The following is a 19263-nucleotide window of genomic DNA, read 5'->3' as shown; positions in this document are numbered from 1 at the left end:
CAATGTTAATAAAAAGAAGAGGAAATCTATAAAATTATTGTCTATTAAAATCACTGTAAAAGAAATCTATAAGAAGGTACTTCAGAAGCATAGAGCAGAACCGATAATAGAAGATTCAGTTCACAAAACGTCAGAAAATGTGCAACACCACACACTTGAATAGTTTTATAAACTAGAAAACCATACCATACAATACACGTGTTTCTGTGTAGTTAGCATGACCTTTCCATAACCTATGATTTACAGAAAATATTGATATTGAGGTTATCACTTTAGATTCAAACCTTTTGAACAAATGTTTTCTACAAGATTTTAGTATCATAAAATATGGATTTTGTTTAACCGAACGTTTTCGTTAACTTAAGGTTGATGCAATTTTACAAGTTTTATTTACAGGAACATGTATTTCTAAGCATTTTACCAGATACAAGTACACGTCTTATTTCACACTGTAACTGATCTTTGCGTACAAATGTTATATGCAACTGCACTTGATTTTTTACACGTAAAATTATGTCATAGCATATAAACTTAGCGGGCATTTACTATACCTACTGATTGAATACAAAATGTATGTCTCTACGAGATTCATATACACTGAAACAGAATGTAAGTGTTCTGCTGGAAATGATTTCACCTTATTAAAAATCTGTGTAGTAGTACGGACTGCAACCAACGCTTGGCAATGTGATTTTGTCAACAAGTTAAATAAAATTAACTTTACCGCATTTTTGTAGATTTAAATATCAGTCTTCGTTAATCTTATACTAATATTTTATGATTGTAAGTTTTAGATCTAAATGAATGAGAGATATATAAACACGTCAACATAAAAGGATAAAGCAACAAGGCTTACACACGATACATAAAGATGGATAGGTGGAATTACTTGCCTATCAAATTTTAAGGACAAGGGAATTGGTCATCCTGTGATTACGCGTCACAGCAAAGTCAGTGTGTATTAGAGAGAGAGAGAGTGTGTGTGTGTGTGTGCTATAAAGCTTCGCCTCACTGGAATATTACGCAGTCGTAAACACGTGACACGATAGCTAATCCAATCGCATTCTACTAACACAGGGCTTACCAGTCCTGGAACTATTCTCATAATGCCGAGTGCCAGACGAGGAAGCTACCAGTACTATTTTCACGTCTTAGGTATAACGCTGCCAGGAAGCAAACCTCGACCTCCAGCATTCTGCTAGTAGACTAGTCAATGACAGTTATAGATTGAAAATATAGAGGAAATTAATAAAAGCTTCGATGTTCAGCATTTAACAGTTGTAAAAAAATCATTCACCAAAAGCGTTCTACCACTCTTTTAATTAATATACATAGCATAATAATATAAACAGAGCATTTACATTATACATTTTCTGCACAGTCTTAACTTCCGGTTGCGATGACAATATAACAATGCTATATCCCTATTCTTTCTATGGAAATTAAATTTATTCTTCAGGAAATTGTGTCAGAGAACGTCTCATTGAAATTCAAAATTATATCGTAAATAGCAATATGCATGCTTTAAGATATATCTTGTATTTAGCGCTTTACAAATACGTGTCTCTTAAAGAATTAAAAACGAATTATATGAGTGTGAAACTAAAGTTAAATGTGTTAAGCAATTTGTGAATGTATGTATAAATTATGTTTTCTCGACAGCTGTTTTAATTAGAGAAGGATGAAACTTATGGGAAACGAAAAATAAAATAAAATTATATAATTATGCATTATTTGTTCACAAAAACACACACAACAATAACATATTATGTCTAGTGAATTGTGGATAGCAAACATTCCAGTTAATGCAAGATTACAAATAAGTAATGATAACAGTATGGAATAAATGCGTACTTGCTACGTAAGTATCAAAATGTTAAGTCTGAAATGTAGACATAGACTTAAAATGCTAAATTATTTTTTTGATATATCATTGATACTTTTGCAGACAATGCCACTAGAATTTGAAGAATTGTTCAACATCTAAAAAGTCCGTTTGTATAGTTATGCTATATACAAAGTTACTGCAAATTTAAAGTTTAAATTTCAGACTTTATACCTGTTGTGATAAATATGGCCGCAGGAAAATCTTATCCAGAGCTATCAAAACGTTTTGCAATATACCTCCTATGTAACCTGATATCATTCGTGTGAAATGTTTCCCATGTGAAAATATTTTCGTCTTAAACTAGGGGATCACTTACTTTAAGCCATTGTACCTTTAATGCTTGTGTTTAAATTGCTTAACCATTCTAGATAGATACTAGTAACATGGTGAAATAACAAACGCTGTAATAAATCACAATATGAGAGAATAAAATAATACAATCAAATCTATATGATCAGTCTTGTACTTATTTGTTTGCGGGCAATATTTATTTACTGTCTTGACAATGGTTACCATGACTTTGCATTGACAATGGTTACCATGACTTTGCATGAGAATAAGTAATTGCATTCTTCACATTCCTTATAATATGATTCTCTGCCAAAATGTTTGCCTTTCAAATCATAGCATGACAAAATTGCATTCCCTCTATAAGTTATTTCAGAAAACTATGACGAGGCTCTTTTACTTCCCATCCCAGAATCAATCTAATTACTATCTTAGCCATAAATCATTACATAATTCCATGTTTTTGTGCAATGTGATAGTTTTTTGTATTCGTTTCACTCTTCAGATGCCTGTTTATAACTTTTCGATTGATTCTAATTGTTAAGATTTGGTAAATTGTGCATTATTAAAGAAAACGCACACTTCCCTTATTCATAACAGTTAACAATCCTACGTGTAGGACATTGGCACGAGTTCATCCATTTTTTGTCTGTAATGTTTACGAGAACAAAAATACGCTGTGTGTCTCTGAAACATTGAGACAATGTGACTTGTGCACGGCGGAAGATAAATTACCACTTGTTCGATATGGTCAGTACCCAATTACCGTATTGCGCGTTTGAGTTGGGAAATGCGCGATTAAAATTTGTTAGTATATTGACCACGGTTCTTATAGTATACCTTTGGGTAGAGTAAACCATATACATTGGCATTTTCTTTCTGGTCTGGTACCAGTTGTGTAGGATTATAAAATATTGCTAAGTTTATTTCTTTATATCATTCATAAGTAACATTTTTCTGTCTTAAACTGGCTTTTCTAAAGCGGTTAGTGTTTGTCTAAACTGATTAACTCTAGTGCGTTTATTATACATAGATGTTTTCCCGTCCAAGTAGAAACGGCCATACATGCTGAACTCGTTTGATATTCCATCTGCCGATTAAATAACTACACTATTCATTTGATAAGACAATAATTTTTCTCCATAGGGATGTCACATATGAATTGTAGGAAGATTAGAACTTAACGCATTAAACACTAAATGGTTTGAAATGTTACTCTGATCCATTAGGAACTAACACAAAAATGTCTAAGAAAATAATAAAGATACCACTTAAAACTGTTGCAGTACAGAACTTCTGGCAGGAAGTGAAACAGGCCTACTTTAACTTCATTGATGCGTACTTCGTCTTTGCTGAACAACATAAAAGTCATTACGCAACATTATATCACGTGACTTACCTACATATGCATACAGCAAATTGGACGTTTCCGCGTATTGTATCATCTAACCGATAAACAGGAATACCTGAAAGAAGGTCGCAAATTTGTGAAAGTGGATCATTTGAAATGATTCTAATATAAGCATTTACACCTGCACTGAGAAATACAGTTTCCCACAATGCTGTTCTTAAATTCTTTGAGTTTTGACAGTTATGTATAAGTGCAAGAAGCAGTCCACGTCGTAGGCAATATTCACTTTTTTTTATTAAAAGAAAATATTTTTGTTTCATTTTCAGAACTGATCTCCGTAACAACCATAAGTAACACGGCTTACTTACGTTAAACATGTGGTCACAGTTTGATGAAAAGAAGCGTCTCCTTATTCTGGCCACTGTTTCATGTTATTCAAATTCGTAAACATGCTTGTGCAAAATTCTTTACCAATGTATCTTTGAGGGGAAAATAGCATTAAACGTATAATTTTGTAAGTATCCTGCCAAATTGTATTTGGAAAGGATTCTGTGAATATCGGGGATAAACCCGTAAATCTGCTTTTCATTGTTATGGTAATGAAGCAACCGTTTGATAAAGATCTGCTTAGCTAAATAGTTGCAGGGCAGGTGACAAAGTTGACCAAAAAATGTAAGTTTACGGTAGTCAATTTCAGTCTCAACTGGAGAAGTACCAAGGCAGCTTAATGCTATGACCGTATTGGCAAATGGAAGCAGGTTCTGAATGAATTTGACGCCAAATCTGTGACTCCTCTCTAATTGCTTTAGATTGGAGTGAGGCACATAATTCCATACTTCACAGCAAAATGTCCCTTTGGTAAAATAATTGATTTATACATTGCGGCCCATGACACGGGACTGATACCTTGTGATATTCCGTTGTTCATTATGCTTAATAACGTACCTCTAGGTTTCGTATTAGCTTCCCGCATTGAGTCGCTTAAGCCTATGTACTTATCACAGATTGCACCCAGATGAACGTACTGCTCCACCCACCTCTTCAACAGTATTGGGGCCACATTTGAAAGTTCGTTGGTGCGTTTGAAACTGAGGTTTTGACTCATAAAAGGCGATAACTAAGCATTTTGTGGGGTTGTATAAATAGCGCTATTTCTTTGAGTATTTGGTATCTTATTTCAAGCATGCATTCCAACCCAGTTTTCGAGAATGAAATCAGCAACATGCCGTCAGCAACAGTCGGGCTGCTTGTGTTCATATTGTAGACACAGATACCTATGTTACTGTTTTGAAACTCAGGGATAAGGCCATCTGTAAATAAAAGATACAGTATCGGCGAACGTTTTCCTCCCTGACGTGTTCCCTGTAAGAAGTTCCTGTTGCGGACACATATTGTCATCGCGTTATATATTTGAAAAAAAGCAAAGAATGAAAATTGATCGATGTTGATTTCAGAAAGTTTAAAAAGGAGTCCATCGTGCCACACCATATCAAAGGCCTTGTGTGCGTCGAGGAAGCACACATACCTTGCTGCCATGTTTTTTTCCTAAAAGCATACTTTCTTTTAATAGAAATGATGTCATTGTACATCCCAGTTCCTTTTGAAATCCACCTTGCTGATTGTTAAGCGTAGATAAGATTGCTGAATCACATCTCTCTAAGACGATTTTTTTCGAAAATTTTCAGCAGCGATGAGGTTATGGCTCTATAATTATTAGGTTCATTCTTTCGCCCTCTATCCCCTTTATGACCTGTGATAATTACACCCGTATTCATTTCATGCGGGATGTGTTTAAAATTCAACATTGAACTATAAAGATTTGCAAGAGCACGGAATAGTAATGTACCGCCGTGAACTGAGTGTTCATGATAAATGCCGCAGCTTTTGCCTCTTTTGCAAGACTTAACAGCTTGCTCGACGTTCAAAGAATAATTTGTACAATTATTATCTTAATAAATCGTCAGCATATTTCCTTTTGCCGGCTTTACCTTTAGTAAACATGATAACCTGTTTTTTCTCGTGCAATCTATTCCCATTAATATGTGAACAGTGAGAACGTGAGTTGGATTTTACGGTGAAACGACACAAAAATGTCATGTATGTGAATGTCAGAAATGTGGTTAAATGTGGTTAAAATGCACAATCAAAGAATTTGCTTGCCTTAGAATATTTTTGCGTTCATCTGTGAAAACGATAAATTGCAGCTTTCGCTGACTTTGCCATTATTATAAATGAGTGCGTTTTGCAGACTTACACTAATTGTCATAATTACTGCAGAATAAGTGTGTTTATGTCTGCAGGCAAACGTTACATATTACGTTAGGGTATTATTTTATCGTCTGGCATACGTAAAGAACTTCCTGATTAGACAACCAGTATTAATTCTATATTAATATAGTAACCATAATGTTGTCTGTTATCTTTAACGAAGATAACAGATCGGTATAATGAGTGTATTACTACGCAACTATTTTTTAAACTTAACAAATCTTCAAACAAAGCATTTGATACCTTCCAAATATCTTAAAATTACTGAAAGTATATTTTTGAAATTCTTCATACTTTTAGAACTATGTTATGAAATGTCACTGGTTACGAACAAAATTTAATGCTATTATAATCAACCGTATCTGATTTCTTTAAAAACAAACATAAAACGCACGAGCAAATTTCTTCTTAAAAGCTGTAATACTTTATTGTACCCATAACGTGATTCAGTGTGATCTGAAAGTATCCCACGAAATGCATTCATTTAAATGTACATTTTCAGGTTTTTCATTTACTGCATTACTGGACTGAATGATCAATATCGGCACTGCAAAAATATCCATTTTATAATTTTGACTGGTTTTAAAACCAGAGACGGTAAAGATATTGTACACATTCATATGCCTTTAGAGACAGATTATTATTGCAAAATTGAGCATGTCTCTGGTTACTTTTTACAATACCTACAATATATACATGTACCTAAGTACCTTATTTATTATTAGGTTATTTATCATTGTTATGTACAATACGGAGATGTATTTGGACGAGTACCCAGCTGAGAAAATCATATTGGACGAGCCGCTAGGTTTAACATGGGACTGTTGAACCGTCCAAATATGGAAAAAATACAGGCTTTTTATGTACGCACAAGCGTCCAGTACGGTAATATATTGTACGGTCACATGTTGCAAATAACCGTTCCGATTGGGTAAATAAAATAGATATAGAAAAAGTACTTTTATTTTCACGTATGATCATTAGATAAATTGTAAAGCTTTATATATTTAAGGGTTTTCAGGGTTTACAGGTTAATATGAATACAAGGTGATGTCAGTATTATATAAGCATAAATGTCACTAACAAATCTCTTTCATTTTTACATGTTGACATAATTACCCCCACCCACTTTATTTTCAATGGAAAAAAGTGTATTTAGATCTATAAAAAAATTCTGACGTTAAGATTTTCAAACTATTTTGCAGCTTTTATGACATAAAAATGCTTCAAAATGGAAAGAAAAAGGTTGGGCTCACCGTGCATCTAAGAGATTTATTAAGAAAAAACTGTTAAAAGTTGGTGAATTTTGATAATTTTTGTTCTTTTTGTTTCAATGTATATTTTCTAGATAATATAAAGCGCTATCTTGAAATCCTTTATATCAATTATAGCTTATTATTATATGTATCAGTCAGGAAAATATCAAAACCAAACCTTATCTACTTTAATAGATATTTGAAATTACCTACCCCTACCCCATTGTAAATCTTAAGTCAATTTTATGCCAGCCGAAAATAAGAGTGAAATTTTTTTTTCGCAAAAACAAAATAGATTCTATTTGATTAAATGGTACATAATTAGCCATATTTTGAGTTATTTAGCATCCATTTTTGGTAAAACTTTTGTTAGAAAGCATTATTCGAAGAAACAATTTTCAAAATGGCGGATATCCTGAAATAAACGCTCGTATATCCTTAATGCATTTGGTAAATAAGATAGCTTTCTTCATATTGATCAATAATCAACGGTGGATATATTTGGTAATTCATTTTATTACGTCTGATTGCTGTTTTATTACAAACTCATATATTCTGTCATTTTGAAGTCCGATACTTGCGTGTAGCACAACAACATAAAACTGCGTTCCATTTCTAACGATATATAATAAGGTCACATCTTATAAAAAATAAAGTTGAACATAATGCCGTCATTAATTCTTAAAACAGTGCATGGTTAACTCATACACGGTTGTCTTCTTGAAAGCTAGTCAGCGGCCCACTTTAAATTATTGCTAGCATCACAGAGACTGCGAGAAATGTAATTGTGCTGATTTGCTGTAGCATTTTTCCAATGCAAATAAAATAGTATTGAAAAAGCGAAACAAACAAGTCGCCCTCCACGAAAAAATGAAAATGCTGCTGGTTTGGTTCGATTGAGGCTGTTCGTGGCCTGTAATTAGAATGTAAACTAACATCCACACCTTCTAGCCCAGAGTTTAGCAATATCAAAATATAAGATGTATTCATACGGCAGGAACAAATCAATGAAAAGAGGCGTATGGTGCCCAGTTGAACTATTGGAAGAGCCCTAAACGAGATAAAAATAGGTATAACTAGATAAATGTGATAAAGACATATCCAAACAATGCCTGTGTAAAACGTATAAATATTTAAAATCACATTTCAGAAAATTGCTGAAAAACGTTTCTTCTGTAAAGATCTAGCCTGTTTAATCTTTAATGACTAGAAACATTGACATAATTATCGACACACATAAACATAATACGGTACCATAGAACTATCAAACGTCTTCCATGTAGGAGGGGTATCCCTGCGTTTAATATTGCACTGCTTGCCAATGAGCTTGTCAATAGGCCACACAGAAAGCAAGGTAAATAGCTCAAATGTACTCGAAAGTTTCGATCGTTTGCTTTGTTGTTAAGCAGACAAGCTTCGTAATACCGACCAGTCTAGACGGCCCACAACAAGTGAACAAAGAATCTGGAAAATTGGAGCCCGCGGTGCACCATCTTCGTAAAATGCAAATTGGCTCCTACTGCAACATGGTCAGTGATTCTACTCAGGTGTCCGCCGGTGTCTGGTATAATTTCTGAAGAGCTACCTGGTGTCTTTAACAGTATCAGCTTTTGATAAAGCGGGACTACCTAACACTTTTCGACAAGGGGAAATTGAGTAAATTATAACTTTACATCATTTGTTTGTTTGTTTTGAGTTTAGCACTGTTATTCAACAGTATTACAGCTATGTATTGGCTGGCAGTTAACCTAACCAGTGTTCCTGGATTGTGCGCCAGTCTTAACCTGTTCTCCGCAGGTAACTACCAACTTCCCCGCAGGAATCAGAAATAGAAGAATGAGTTCAGACACTCATCGCGGACAGCATATGCCTCACCAAAGGAACAAACTCACGACCCATTGATCGGTAGATATTAATCACAATCAGTGATTCTAGTTATCTCCCCTGACGGTCCATCGACAGAGTCACAAGTCACGTTTGTTTAAAATCGGAGTAATTTGGGTACTTCAGTTTTATAGACATGATTGCTAGCATAGTGATGATTTAATGGCAAAAAGAAAAATATTTCTGAACAGCAAATTCGTTCTTGTTCTTGGTTTTGTGTATTACGCTATTAGTTATATCATGAGCACCTCGCCTTTATTATCTTTTTTGTTTCTCCATTGGTGGCGTCACAGCTTTATTACGTCACTATTGGCGCATTTCATTCACCATCATGTACCGGTATCGGATAACAGTTAATGGGCAGTATACCGTCTCGGGCTAATTCTAAGTGTATTAGTGCACTACTCTTTGTTATTGTACAAGATGCTAACATAAATTGCAACATTTGAAAGCAAAACATGTTTGAAGAGAGATGTATTTATATCTATTTTCATGTGCTTGTTCTTTCATTAACGTTTGGCGGAAAAAATCGATCACGACTTTACACTGTCCTTCCAATTTGTGTTCGTATGTGAATCACTAACGATTACGCCCGTTTTCAGACGTGAATGAGTTGGGCGTAATATCAGACTGACATTAATTGAAAGTGATAATTACGTCACGAGTTGGACTAGGTAGATTCTAGATATACGCTGTGCGTTTTTAGCTAAGCGGCCGGATTTCTCAATTAAAGGATATGAAACTGATTAAATACATTTTTATTTTCAAAGCCTTCTCACTCTTTGATTTTCAGTCTATTGCTGAAGATCTAGATAGCTATTGTTTTACTAGATCCAACAGATGCAGAATCGTTTCCAGAATGTACAAGATATATTGATAACGAATTCAAGGACAACTTCAAGGTTAGCTTTCCAGCAATATAGTAATTTAAGAAACTGATCTATGTTAAAATGAAGATACACATGTTTTACATACACTGGCATTGTATAGAATAAAGCGGGAACTTGTTGAAAATATTGTAGAATTTCAGCAACCTTTATTTCAGTCTATTTCGGCATATGAAAGAGATGCTATCACTGTGTGCATAAATAAAGAATGCGTCCACCTACACGATGTAGAGCATCAAATTCATTGAAAAGGAGCTGTATTGCAAGAATAGTAATATAGACAACATTATTAACCGTTCAAGTATTTGTCAACCGTAATAAACCATGAACTACCTTCAATTATCCTCTATTTCAATCAGAGAGATGTTTCTTGATTTAAATAGATTGATTTTGATGCGAATCTGCACGTTCTATATAGCTGCTGCACCGACTTTAATTGCGATGAATCACACAACTTGAAAGGATAAATTGTATTACCAGCTGCCATAAACCATGTTTTAACGGCTTTCGATATATTAAGACATGCATGGTAACCTGTTAATATACTCAGACACATTTAATATCACGTTGCAGAAATAAAGCTAGATTTTAAAGAATATTACAAATGTACTAAATTAGATTGCTGCTCTAACATGGTAATGCTGGTTTTATTTGTTATCATAAACTCAGTGGCATATGCGATGGTAAATTTTTACAATATTTATAAAATACACTTTTAGATTTTCTTATATAATCATAGAAAAAATATTCAAAAAAGTTCAAAATTGAATATTCATTAATGATTTTTAGCTGAATAGAATGTTTCTTTCAATGCGAATGGTACTCTTTGATAATTTGGTATAACTCTGGATAATATTTATTATGATAACCTCTGAAATACCCGGTAGCTATTCGCATCACAGTTATATTCAACTGGTCATTTGCCACTGTGTCCATGTTGCAAAAGCTTGTCGAGCTATAGCATTTTCTACTTCTACGTCTACGTCTATTAGCCTAATTTGACCTAAAGATAGCCACTTACCCTTGTAGGAAAGGTATAGAGATTTTGTGTATCAAAACGTCCTGAAACATGTGCCTTTGCTTATCTTGATCAAAAAAGCAGTTAGCAAATAAAGCAATTAGTCATTTGTTATCAGGTGCTCCTGCTAAACTTTCTTAAGATTTGTTTTGCTCTCTGGATATATAATGTACAATAATAATGCTCCCCTAAGTTAAAACAGAAATACATACATGAAAGAATTGCCTCAACATTTTTACTTGACCAAATAGAATATTATGTTGACAGAACGAAGTTTCACTTAGCTATATTAATACTAGTGGTCATTTCGTGTTGAATTTATTAGACAATAATTAATAAGCAGTATATAATATGTCAATATATGCGCCCCTTTCAGTTTATAAACTAAGACAGACTAACTAAAACACTGTAATTTCGATCGTTATCAGCATAAAGTGCCAGACAAAAGAAGTCACTTTGTATAAACAGTGATTTACAGTATCCGTGTCATGTTGGTATTTACATTTTTATATGTATCTTGTGGCAATGATATTAAGATCATTAAGATAACTCACATAATAGTATACGGATTTCTCATTGTTATGAATATATTTTAGGCCGATAAAAACAACATTTCTTTTAATGAGTCGTCCTTGACATCGTGGGCCTGAAACATTTGCCTTCCTTAGTTCTGAGTACCATAGACATTGATAGACGCCAACATTCAATCGCCCCTATTTGTACGCACGTATTGAGTGTACTATGTACTGACTAAAGTTAGGTTAATAGTGTTCAATGCTTGCATACTCTCAATGCTGGAGGAGATTGCAACTCCATCACGATTCTGGTCATTAAGGTTTGCCAAGTCTTTATCAAAATCGTAGCTACCAGGCGTAAACTGTAGCCAGTGTATCAAGATAAGGCCGATCGTAGAAGGGCACACCATAAAGCATTTATAACAACAACGGCAGGCTATCTACGTGTACCCATTAATGTACTTACAGGTAATTAAGTACTCTTCAGAGGTCAAACATTGGACAAAAGAATATTAACAGTATATATGAAGATGATTTTGCGATATATCTTATCTATAATTGTAATATTTACCTTCTAAATACAGAAGAGAAATGATGACCGGATGATACGCTTTAATTAGACTACTAAAGATGCCACAAAATGTACGATATTTACATTTCTAGCAGGAAAGTAATCAAACAAATTAGAAAAGAATAATATTCGATCAACACTTAAATACAATGTTAATAAAAAGAAGAGGAAATCTATAAGCATATTGTCTATTAAAATCAGTGTAAAAGAAATCTATAAGAAGGTACTTCAGAAGCATCTAACAGAACCGAAAATAGAAGATTCAGTTCATAAAAGGACAGAATATTTTTTAAACTAGAAAACCATATTATTATACAATACCACACAATACACGTGTTTCTGTGTAGTTTGCATGACCTTCCCATAACCTATGGTTTGCAGAAAATATTGATACTGAGGTTATCACTTAAGATTCAATTTTTTTATATGTTACATTTTGGGCGAACACATGTTTCCAAAAGATTTTAGTATCATCAAATAACGCTACAAACAGCTTGACTACATCGAATTCATTGTCTAAATAGATCTAATAGATCTACTGTTAAACTTCAAACAGAAATGTGTTTTAATCATATAGAAACTTAGGACTTGAGACGTTTATAGACAGAGCGGAGCAACCTAATGCAATAAACATAATTGTACTCTTTCTGGTAGAGATCGTATGCATCAACATATCACAAGCTAGTATTTCCTTGTGCTCTGTAAAGATTATCATTTGCTTAAGTAATAAATTATATTAAAATACATAATGTCCAAATAGGATGTTGAATAAGGACCTGGCATCAACACAAAGAAAAATGTAGCAGTATCTTCAGGTGAATTCTGAAAATAAAATCGTTCTCTTTTCCTTTACAGGTTCATGCGGTCATTGTATGTATGAAGTTTTCCAACATACGGATTTTTTTAACAGAACGTTCTTGCACTATAGCTAACTTAAGGTTGATTATATTATACAAGTTTTATTTACATGAACATGTAAACGTTTAGATTCACCTGGAGGGTATTACTTTTATTTACACTGTCCCGTAACTTTGGAACATGGTGGGAGTAAGAGTGAGGTTGGGTGCGCAACATAAACCCGTTTAAATCTGACCGTTCCAAGGCGGTGCCCCACTGTGTTCCTATATTTGTTCGTTTTGCCCTCGTATATTTGCGTGTGTTGGCGGTGTGCACATCTGCGTGCTGTGGGTTTCGTTTTGAAGAGGCTGCATTTTTGAAACGTGGCATTGCCTGATTGATATTTATCCTTGTTTTTTTCTAAGCATTTCAACAAATACAAGTACACGTCGATGTTGCTTTCCTATTTCTTATTTCACACTGTAACTATAAATTTAGCTGGCATTTACTATACTTACTTATTGAAACCGTCTCTACGAGATTCATAGAGTGCAACAGAATGTAAGTGTTCTGCTGGAAATGATTTCACCTTATGAAATAACTGTGTAGTAGTACTGACTGCAGCCAACGCTTGGCAATGTGATTTTGTCAAGAAGTTAAATAAAACTTCACTGCCTTTTTGTAGATTTAAATATCACAGTCTTCGTGAATCTTATACTGCTTTTTTATGATTGTAACTTTTAGATCTAAATAAATGAGAGATATACAGGATAATGTTACAAGGCTTACTCACGATACATATAGACGGATAGGTGGAATTACTTGCCTATCAAATTGTAAGGACAAAAGAATGGGTCACACTGTAATTGCACGTCAGTTGAAGCATTACTTTCTGAAGTATCTCAGCTAAGTCAGTGTGTATGAGAGATTGTGTGCTTTAAAGTTTCGCTTCACTAGAATACCACGCCGTCATGGACACTTGACATGTTACCTAATCCAATCGCATTCTACTAACACAGGGCTTACCGGTCCTAGAATTATTCTCATAATGCCAAGCTCCAAACGAGGAAGTTACAAGTACTGTTTTCAGGTCTTAGGTATGACGCTGCCAGGAAGCAATCCTCGTAATCCAGCACTCTGACAGTAGGCTACTGAAGCGGCTGATAAGATAAGGCATGACAGTTATAGATTGAAACTTTAGAGGGATTTAATTCAAGCTTTGATTATCGGCATTTAAAACAGTTATAAATCATTCATTCACCAAAAGCTTTCGCAGACATTTCTCGCTTACCACTCTTTTAATTAGTATACTTAGCATAATGATATAAACAGAGCAGCTGAACATTTACATTATACATTTTCTGCATATTGTGAACTCCCGGTTGCCGATAGAATGATATGAATGATATATTCCTACTCTTTCTATTGAAATTGAATTTTCTCTTCAGGAAAATGTTTCATAGATTTAAAACTATATCGTTAATTAACAATATGCATGCTTTGAGAAATATGTTGTTATTTTTAGCGCCCTACAAATACGTTTCCAAATAAGTGTCTCTTAAATAATTAAAAATAAATTATATGGGTATAAAACTAAAGTTAAATGTGTTAAGCAATTGCGATTGTATATATAAATTCTATTTTCCCGACAGCTGTTTTAATTAGAAAAGAATAAAATTTGTGAGAAAGGAACAATAAGGTAAAATTATATATGCATTATTTGTATAAAAAAAACTCGGAAGAATAACATAATTATGTCTAATTTTGTGTGAATTGTGGATAACAAAACAATTATTCAATACATCCAAAACATTTGTTTATATAAATATGTTAGATACAAAGTTGAGCTTTTAAGTCTCAGTTTTAGACTTTATACATGTTGTGATGAATATGGACGCAGGAGAAACTTCTTTTCTAGAGCTATCAAAACGTTTTGCCATATATCTCCTATGTAACCTGATATAATTCATGTAAAATGTTTCCCATGGGAAAATATTTTCCTCTTAAACTACGAGATCACTGGCTTACTGTTAATTGTTGTACCTTAAATGCTTAATTTTAAATAGCTTAACGATTCCATAGATTGATAGCATGGCTGTAATAAATCAAAATATGAGAGAATAAAACAATACAATCAAATCTATATTTTATTTGTATTGATAAGTTTTGTACTTATTTGTTTGCGGGCAATATGCACTTACTGTCATGGTTATTCAAATCATAGCATGACAAAATTGCATTCCCGTTATAACTAATTTCAGAAAACTAAGACGAAGCTCTTTTACTTCCCATCCCAGAATCAATTTAATTATTATCTTGTTAGCCCTAAATCATGACATAATTCCATGTTTTGGTGCAATGTGAAAGTTCTTTGTATTCATTTCACTCTTCAGATGCCTGTTTATAACTTTTCGATTAATTCTAATTGTTAAGATTTGGTAAATTGTGCATTATCAAAGAGAACAAACACTTCCCATATTTGTTACAGTTAACCATCCTATGTGTAGGACACTGGCACCAGTTCATAATTTTTTAATCTCCAATGTTTACGAAAACACAGAATACGAAATATTGATACAATGTGCCATGTGCACGATGGCAGATAAATTACCACTTGTTCAATATGCATACCCAATTACATTTTTGCACGTTTTATGTGAAAAATGCGCGACTGAAATTGATGTATATTTTCCCTCTAATGACCATGGTTCTTATAGTATACCTTCGGGTAGGGTATAACATGTACTGTGTAACAGTGGTATTTCTTTCCGGTCTGGTACCAGTTGTGTAGGATTATAACATACTACTTAGGTTATTTCTTTATATCATTCGTAAGTTATCTTTTTCTGATTCTAAAGCGAAAGGTGTTATTATACAACGATGTATTCTTGTTCGTCTAGAAAGACGTTTGATATTCCATCTTTCGATTAAATAACCACACTTTTAATCTGTTAAGACAATATTTTTTCGCAAAAGAGATGTCATATATGAATTTTAGAAAGATTAGTTCTTAACATATTAAATGGTGTGAAATGTTACGCTGATCCGTTAGGAACTAACACAAAAATATCTAAGAAAATAATTAAGATACCACTTCAAACAGCTGCAGTACAGAACTTCTGGCAGGAAGTGAAACAGGCCTGCTTTGACTTTCTTGATAGGTGCTTCCTCTTTGCTGAAAGTTATTGGAAACAAACATTAAATTAATTACGCAACATTATATCATGTGGCTGACCTACTAATGTCAGATGAATTGGAGAGACGTTGTAGTAAAAATAAAGACATTGTTCGTCAAATACAAATTGAAAACATCTTTTTCATACGTGCCTCTTAGATGTCAATAACGAACAATTCTTACTTTGAAAACAGTTCACACAGTAAACCAGAAACTTGATCTTTATTTACTTCTCACAAAGTTTTGGGCGTACATTTTGTAAGAAAAACATACCGTTTCTCATTCAAAGCTCTTTTAGATAAAACACAGAAATGGTATCAGTAAGAAATGTGTTTTAATTACAAAAGAATCAGAATGGGAATTATTAGTTAGAAGAAAATAATTATTGTGATTGATTTATTTATGATTTAACATTTATGTAAAAAGGCGAAGCAAAATGCGAGGCGACTGAAAACTTGAGGTCATGTAGACTGATGGAGTAAATGATATTTTCTAAGATAAGGAAAACTCTTGACATTGTGTCGGTCAATATTTCCATATACAAAGTGCATGTGTTCAAAGTATGACAGAATGATCTTACGTTTTCCCTATGTCTAACGGAACAGACGGAAGACTTCAAGAGCGGTAGCGTTTAAATCCCACTGGGACTGCTGTTTCTTGAGGCCAGGAATATGTTTCTCTTTTTGCTCTGTCTTCTGCAAAGGTATTGAGTACATGCGATGTTCGGTCTGCTATTTATATAAATTTAGAAGGTCAGTTTTGTGATTTAGATGCCATACCATCTGTTACCGTTGCGTATGTTAGGAATTCAACTGACGTTGATTACTAATATTTACACAGTTTGTGACTTTGGAATGTGGTGGGTGTAAGAGTTGGGTTAGGTGCGCTCCATAAAACGGTTTAAGCGCCGCATTGGTGGTTTTATCATTGTCCGTTCCAGGCGGTATCTCCATGTGTTCTTGTATTTGTTCGTGTTGTCCTCGTGTGTTGGATTTGGCTTTGTCTGTGCGGATGTTTTTCTGTATGTGCTTGCTTGTGCACGTCCGTGTGTTGTGCGCTGCACTTTGGGGATTCTGCGTGTTCTGGACGTGACTTTTCCTGTTGACTATTTGTCCTTGTTTTTAATGACTGCCATTTTAAATAGTTGCTAATATAGATTTGAAAATGAAACAGTATTGTCGACCAACTAATTTCAATTTAAGAGTCACCAGGAAAAAAGTCAGGTTTTATTTTACAACAGTATGTAAACCAAAGGTAACTTATATTGTTTCTTGCATAATTTCCGAAATGGGTCAGGTACTCATTAATGAAGTGAGCCGGTATAAATGTAGGCTAAATAAAATACGTGATAATTATTTAAGTGCAGCAATAGCTATTAAACCTATGCACCAGCTGCGCAATCTGTTCCTCAAAATATTCAATCTACAGCTGATATAAATACAGGTCATTTTGAGTCAGGCCAAGGTTATATTTCGTAATTGTTACACCTACGCAGTATGGTCATTGTGAATATTTCTATATTACGCGTTGTTTTTTTGTTGTTTTTTTTTGTTTTTTTGAGAAATTAATAACTATTTTCGAACCTTAATGGGGCTTTCCTGTTTCAAAATTTTGCCTGCTAATTGCCGTTATATGCATTTTCCCATATTTACTATAGGCTAAATAGAAAATAGATTTCTATGATCGTTTTTCCAGGTTCAATTTGTCACGCATATTTGTGGTTTCACCATCTGTCAGAAAATGGGTTTTTTATCAATATATATTAACGTTATTGATTCATTAATAAATTGAAGAAAACGGATCTGGTCCACGACAAACTACCTCATTTATCATTTAAAGTAAATTATAATAAAAAATTACTATGATTTGATGTAAAGGGTGACAACATCTTGTTCATGGCTTTATAAGAACAGAGAATTACGCTATCCATTATCTACATGCATAAACAACGGACAACTGTTTTATCTTAAATAACGAAACATCAAATATACATAGTGCCGATCTATACTTTATTCTTTTTTAAAATGTGTTCCGTTTCAATCGTGTTTTCAAACTGCATCTTTACCAGTGCTTTTATCCTTAATGTATGTCCTATACACTGCCTTAGAGCTGCTTTCTGACGTCGTATGTCCTTTGTTGAACGTCCACCTTTTCACTGATAAAGACTTTAAGAGTCGAAATGACCACGTCAATACTTATGATAAAGAAAATTTGAAACAAACACTGTAACAACTCAGCTATACATAAGCTAATCAGATCATTTCTAGATCTATATTTTTTGTTCTTCTATAAGTATATATCTGTACCTACCAAGATATATTATCATAATAAAGAAATTTGATCCAAATTGTCTTTATAAAATTATTATTACATTTTACTCCCCAGACGTTTTGCTTTCAAAAGTATAGCAAGATAAAATCTCATTTTCTCCACAGAAACGTGTCTTGGGATTAACGCTTTTCTTGTTTATTGTAATTACGTCTGACTTTAAGTACAACACTCAACTGCGCCTGCAGAACGGTTCTCTCCTCTAATCTATGAGCCTGTTAAAAGCAATTTCGGTGTAAATGCCGACTAAGTGGTTTCAGAACGGTCGTCATCACGCAGCCGAAATGGACATAATGCAGGAATTTAAAAGTGTATGATTTCGTTTGTTTCGTTTTGGTTTTAATGCCGTTTTTCAACAGTATTTCAGTCATGTAACGGCGGGCAGTTAACCTAACCAGTGTTCCTGGATTCTGTACCAGTACAAACCTGTTCTCCGCAAGTAACTGCCAACTTCCCCACATGAATTATCAGAGGTGGAGGACTAATGATTTCAGACACAATGTCGTTTATCAAATAGTAACGGAGAACATACGCCCCGCCCGAGGATCGAACTCGCGACCCCGCGATCCGTAGACCAACGCTCTTACCTACTGAGCTAAGCGGGCGGGCTTAAAAGTGTATGAAATCGTTATTCATCGCAATGTATTAAGGGGACGCATATTGCTATATTCACAGTTCATACAGAAATGCGGAAGGGGTGCATATTCAAGAAATCGATGGTGGGAAAATAAAAAACATATTCCTAAACTGATATAATACTGATGGACACCTGTAATATTCAGTATTTTGTGGATAAGGATGTGGTACTATGAATGTAATAGGAAAACAGAGGTCTTTGTGAAAGTACATTCAACACAAAATTTTAAGCTTTTGTATAAGGAAAAAACAGGTTTTTTACAATAACAGTGTTCCAAATAATGTTGAAGGGATGAGATTTTCTTTCTAACACACCAGGTTTGCTTAAACATGTAAAAATTTAACGCCACGTCATTTCAGC

The sequence above is a fragment of the Mercenaria mercenaria genome, chromosome 16 (assembly GCF_021730395.1).
Source record: "Mercenaria mercenaria strain notata chromosome 16, MADL_Memer_1, whole genome shotgun sequence".
NCBI classification, from domain to species: Eukaryota; Metazoa; Mollusca; class Bivalvia; order Venerida; family Veneridae; genus Mercenaria; species Mercenaria mercenaria.
Note: the sequence above shows the minus strand (reverse complement) of the source record.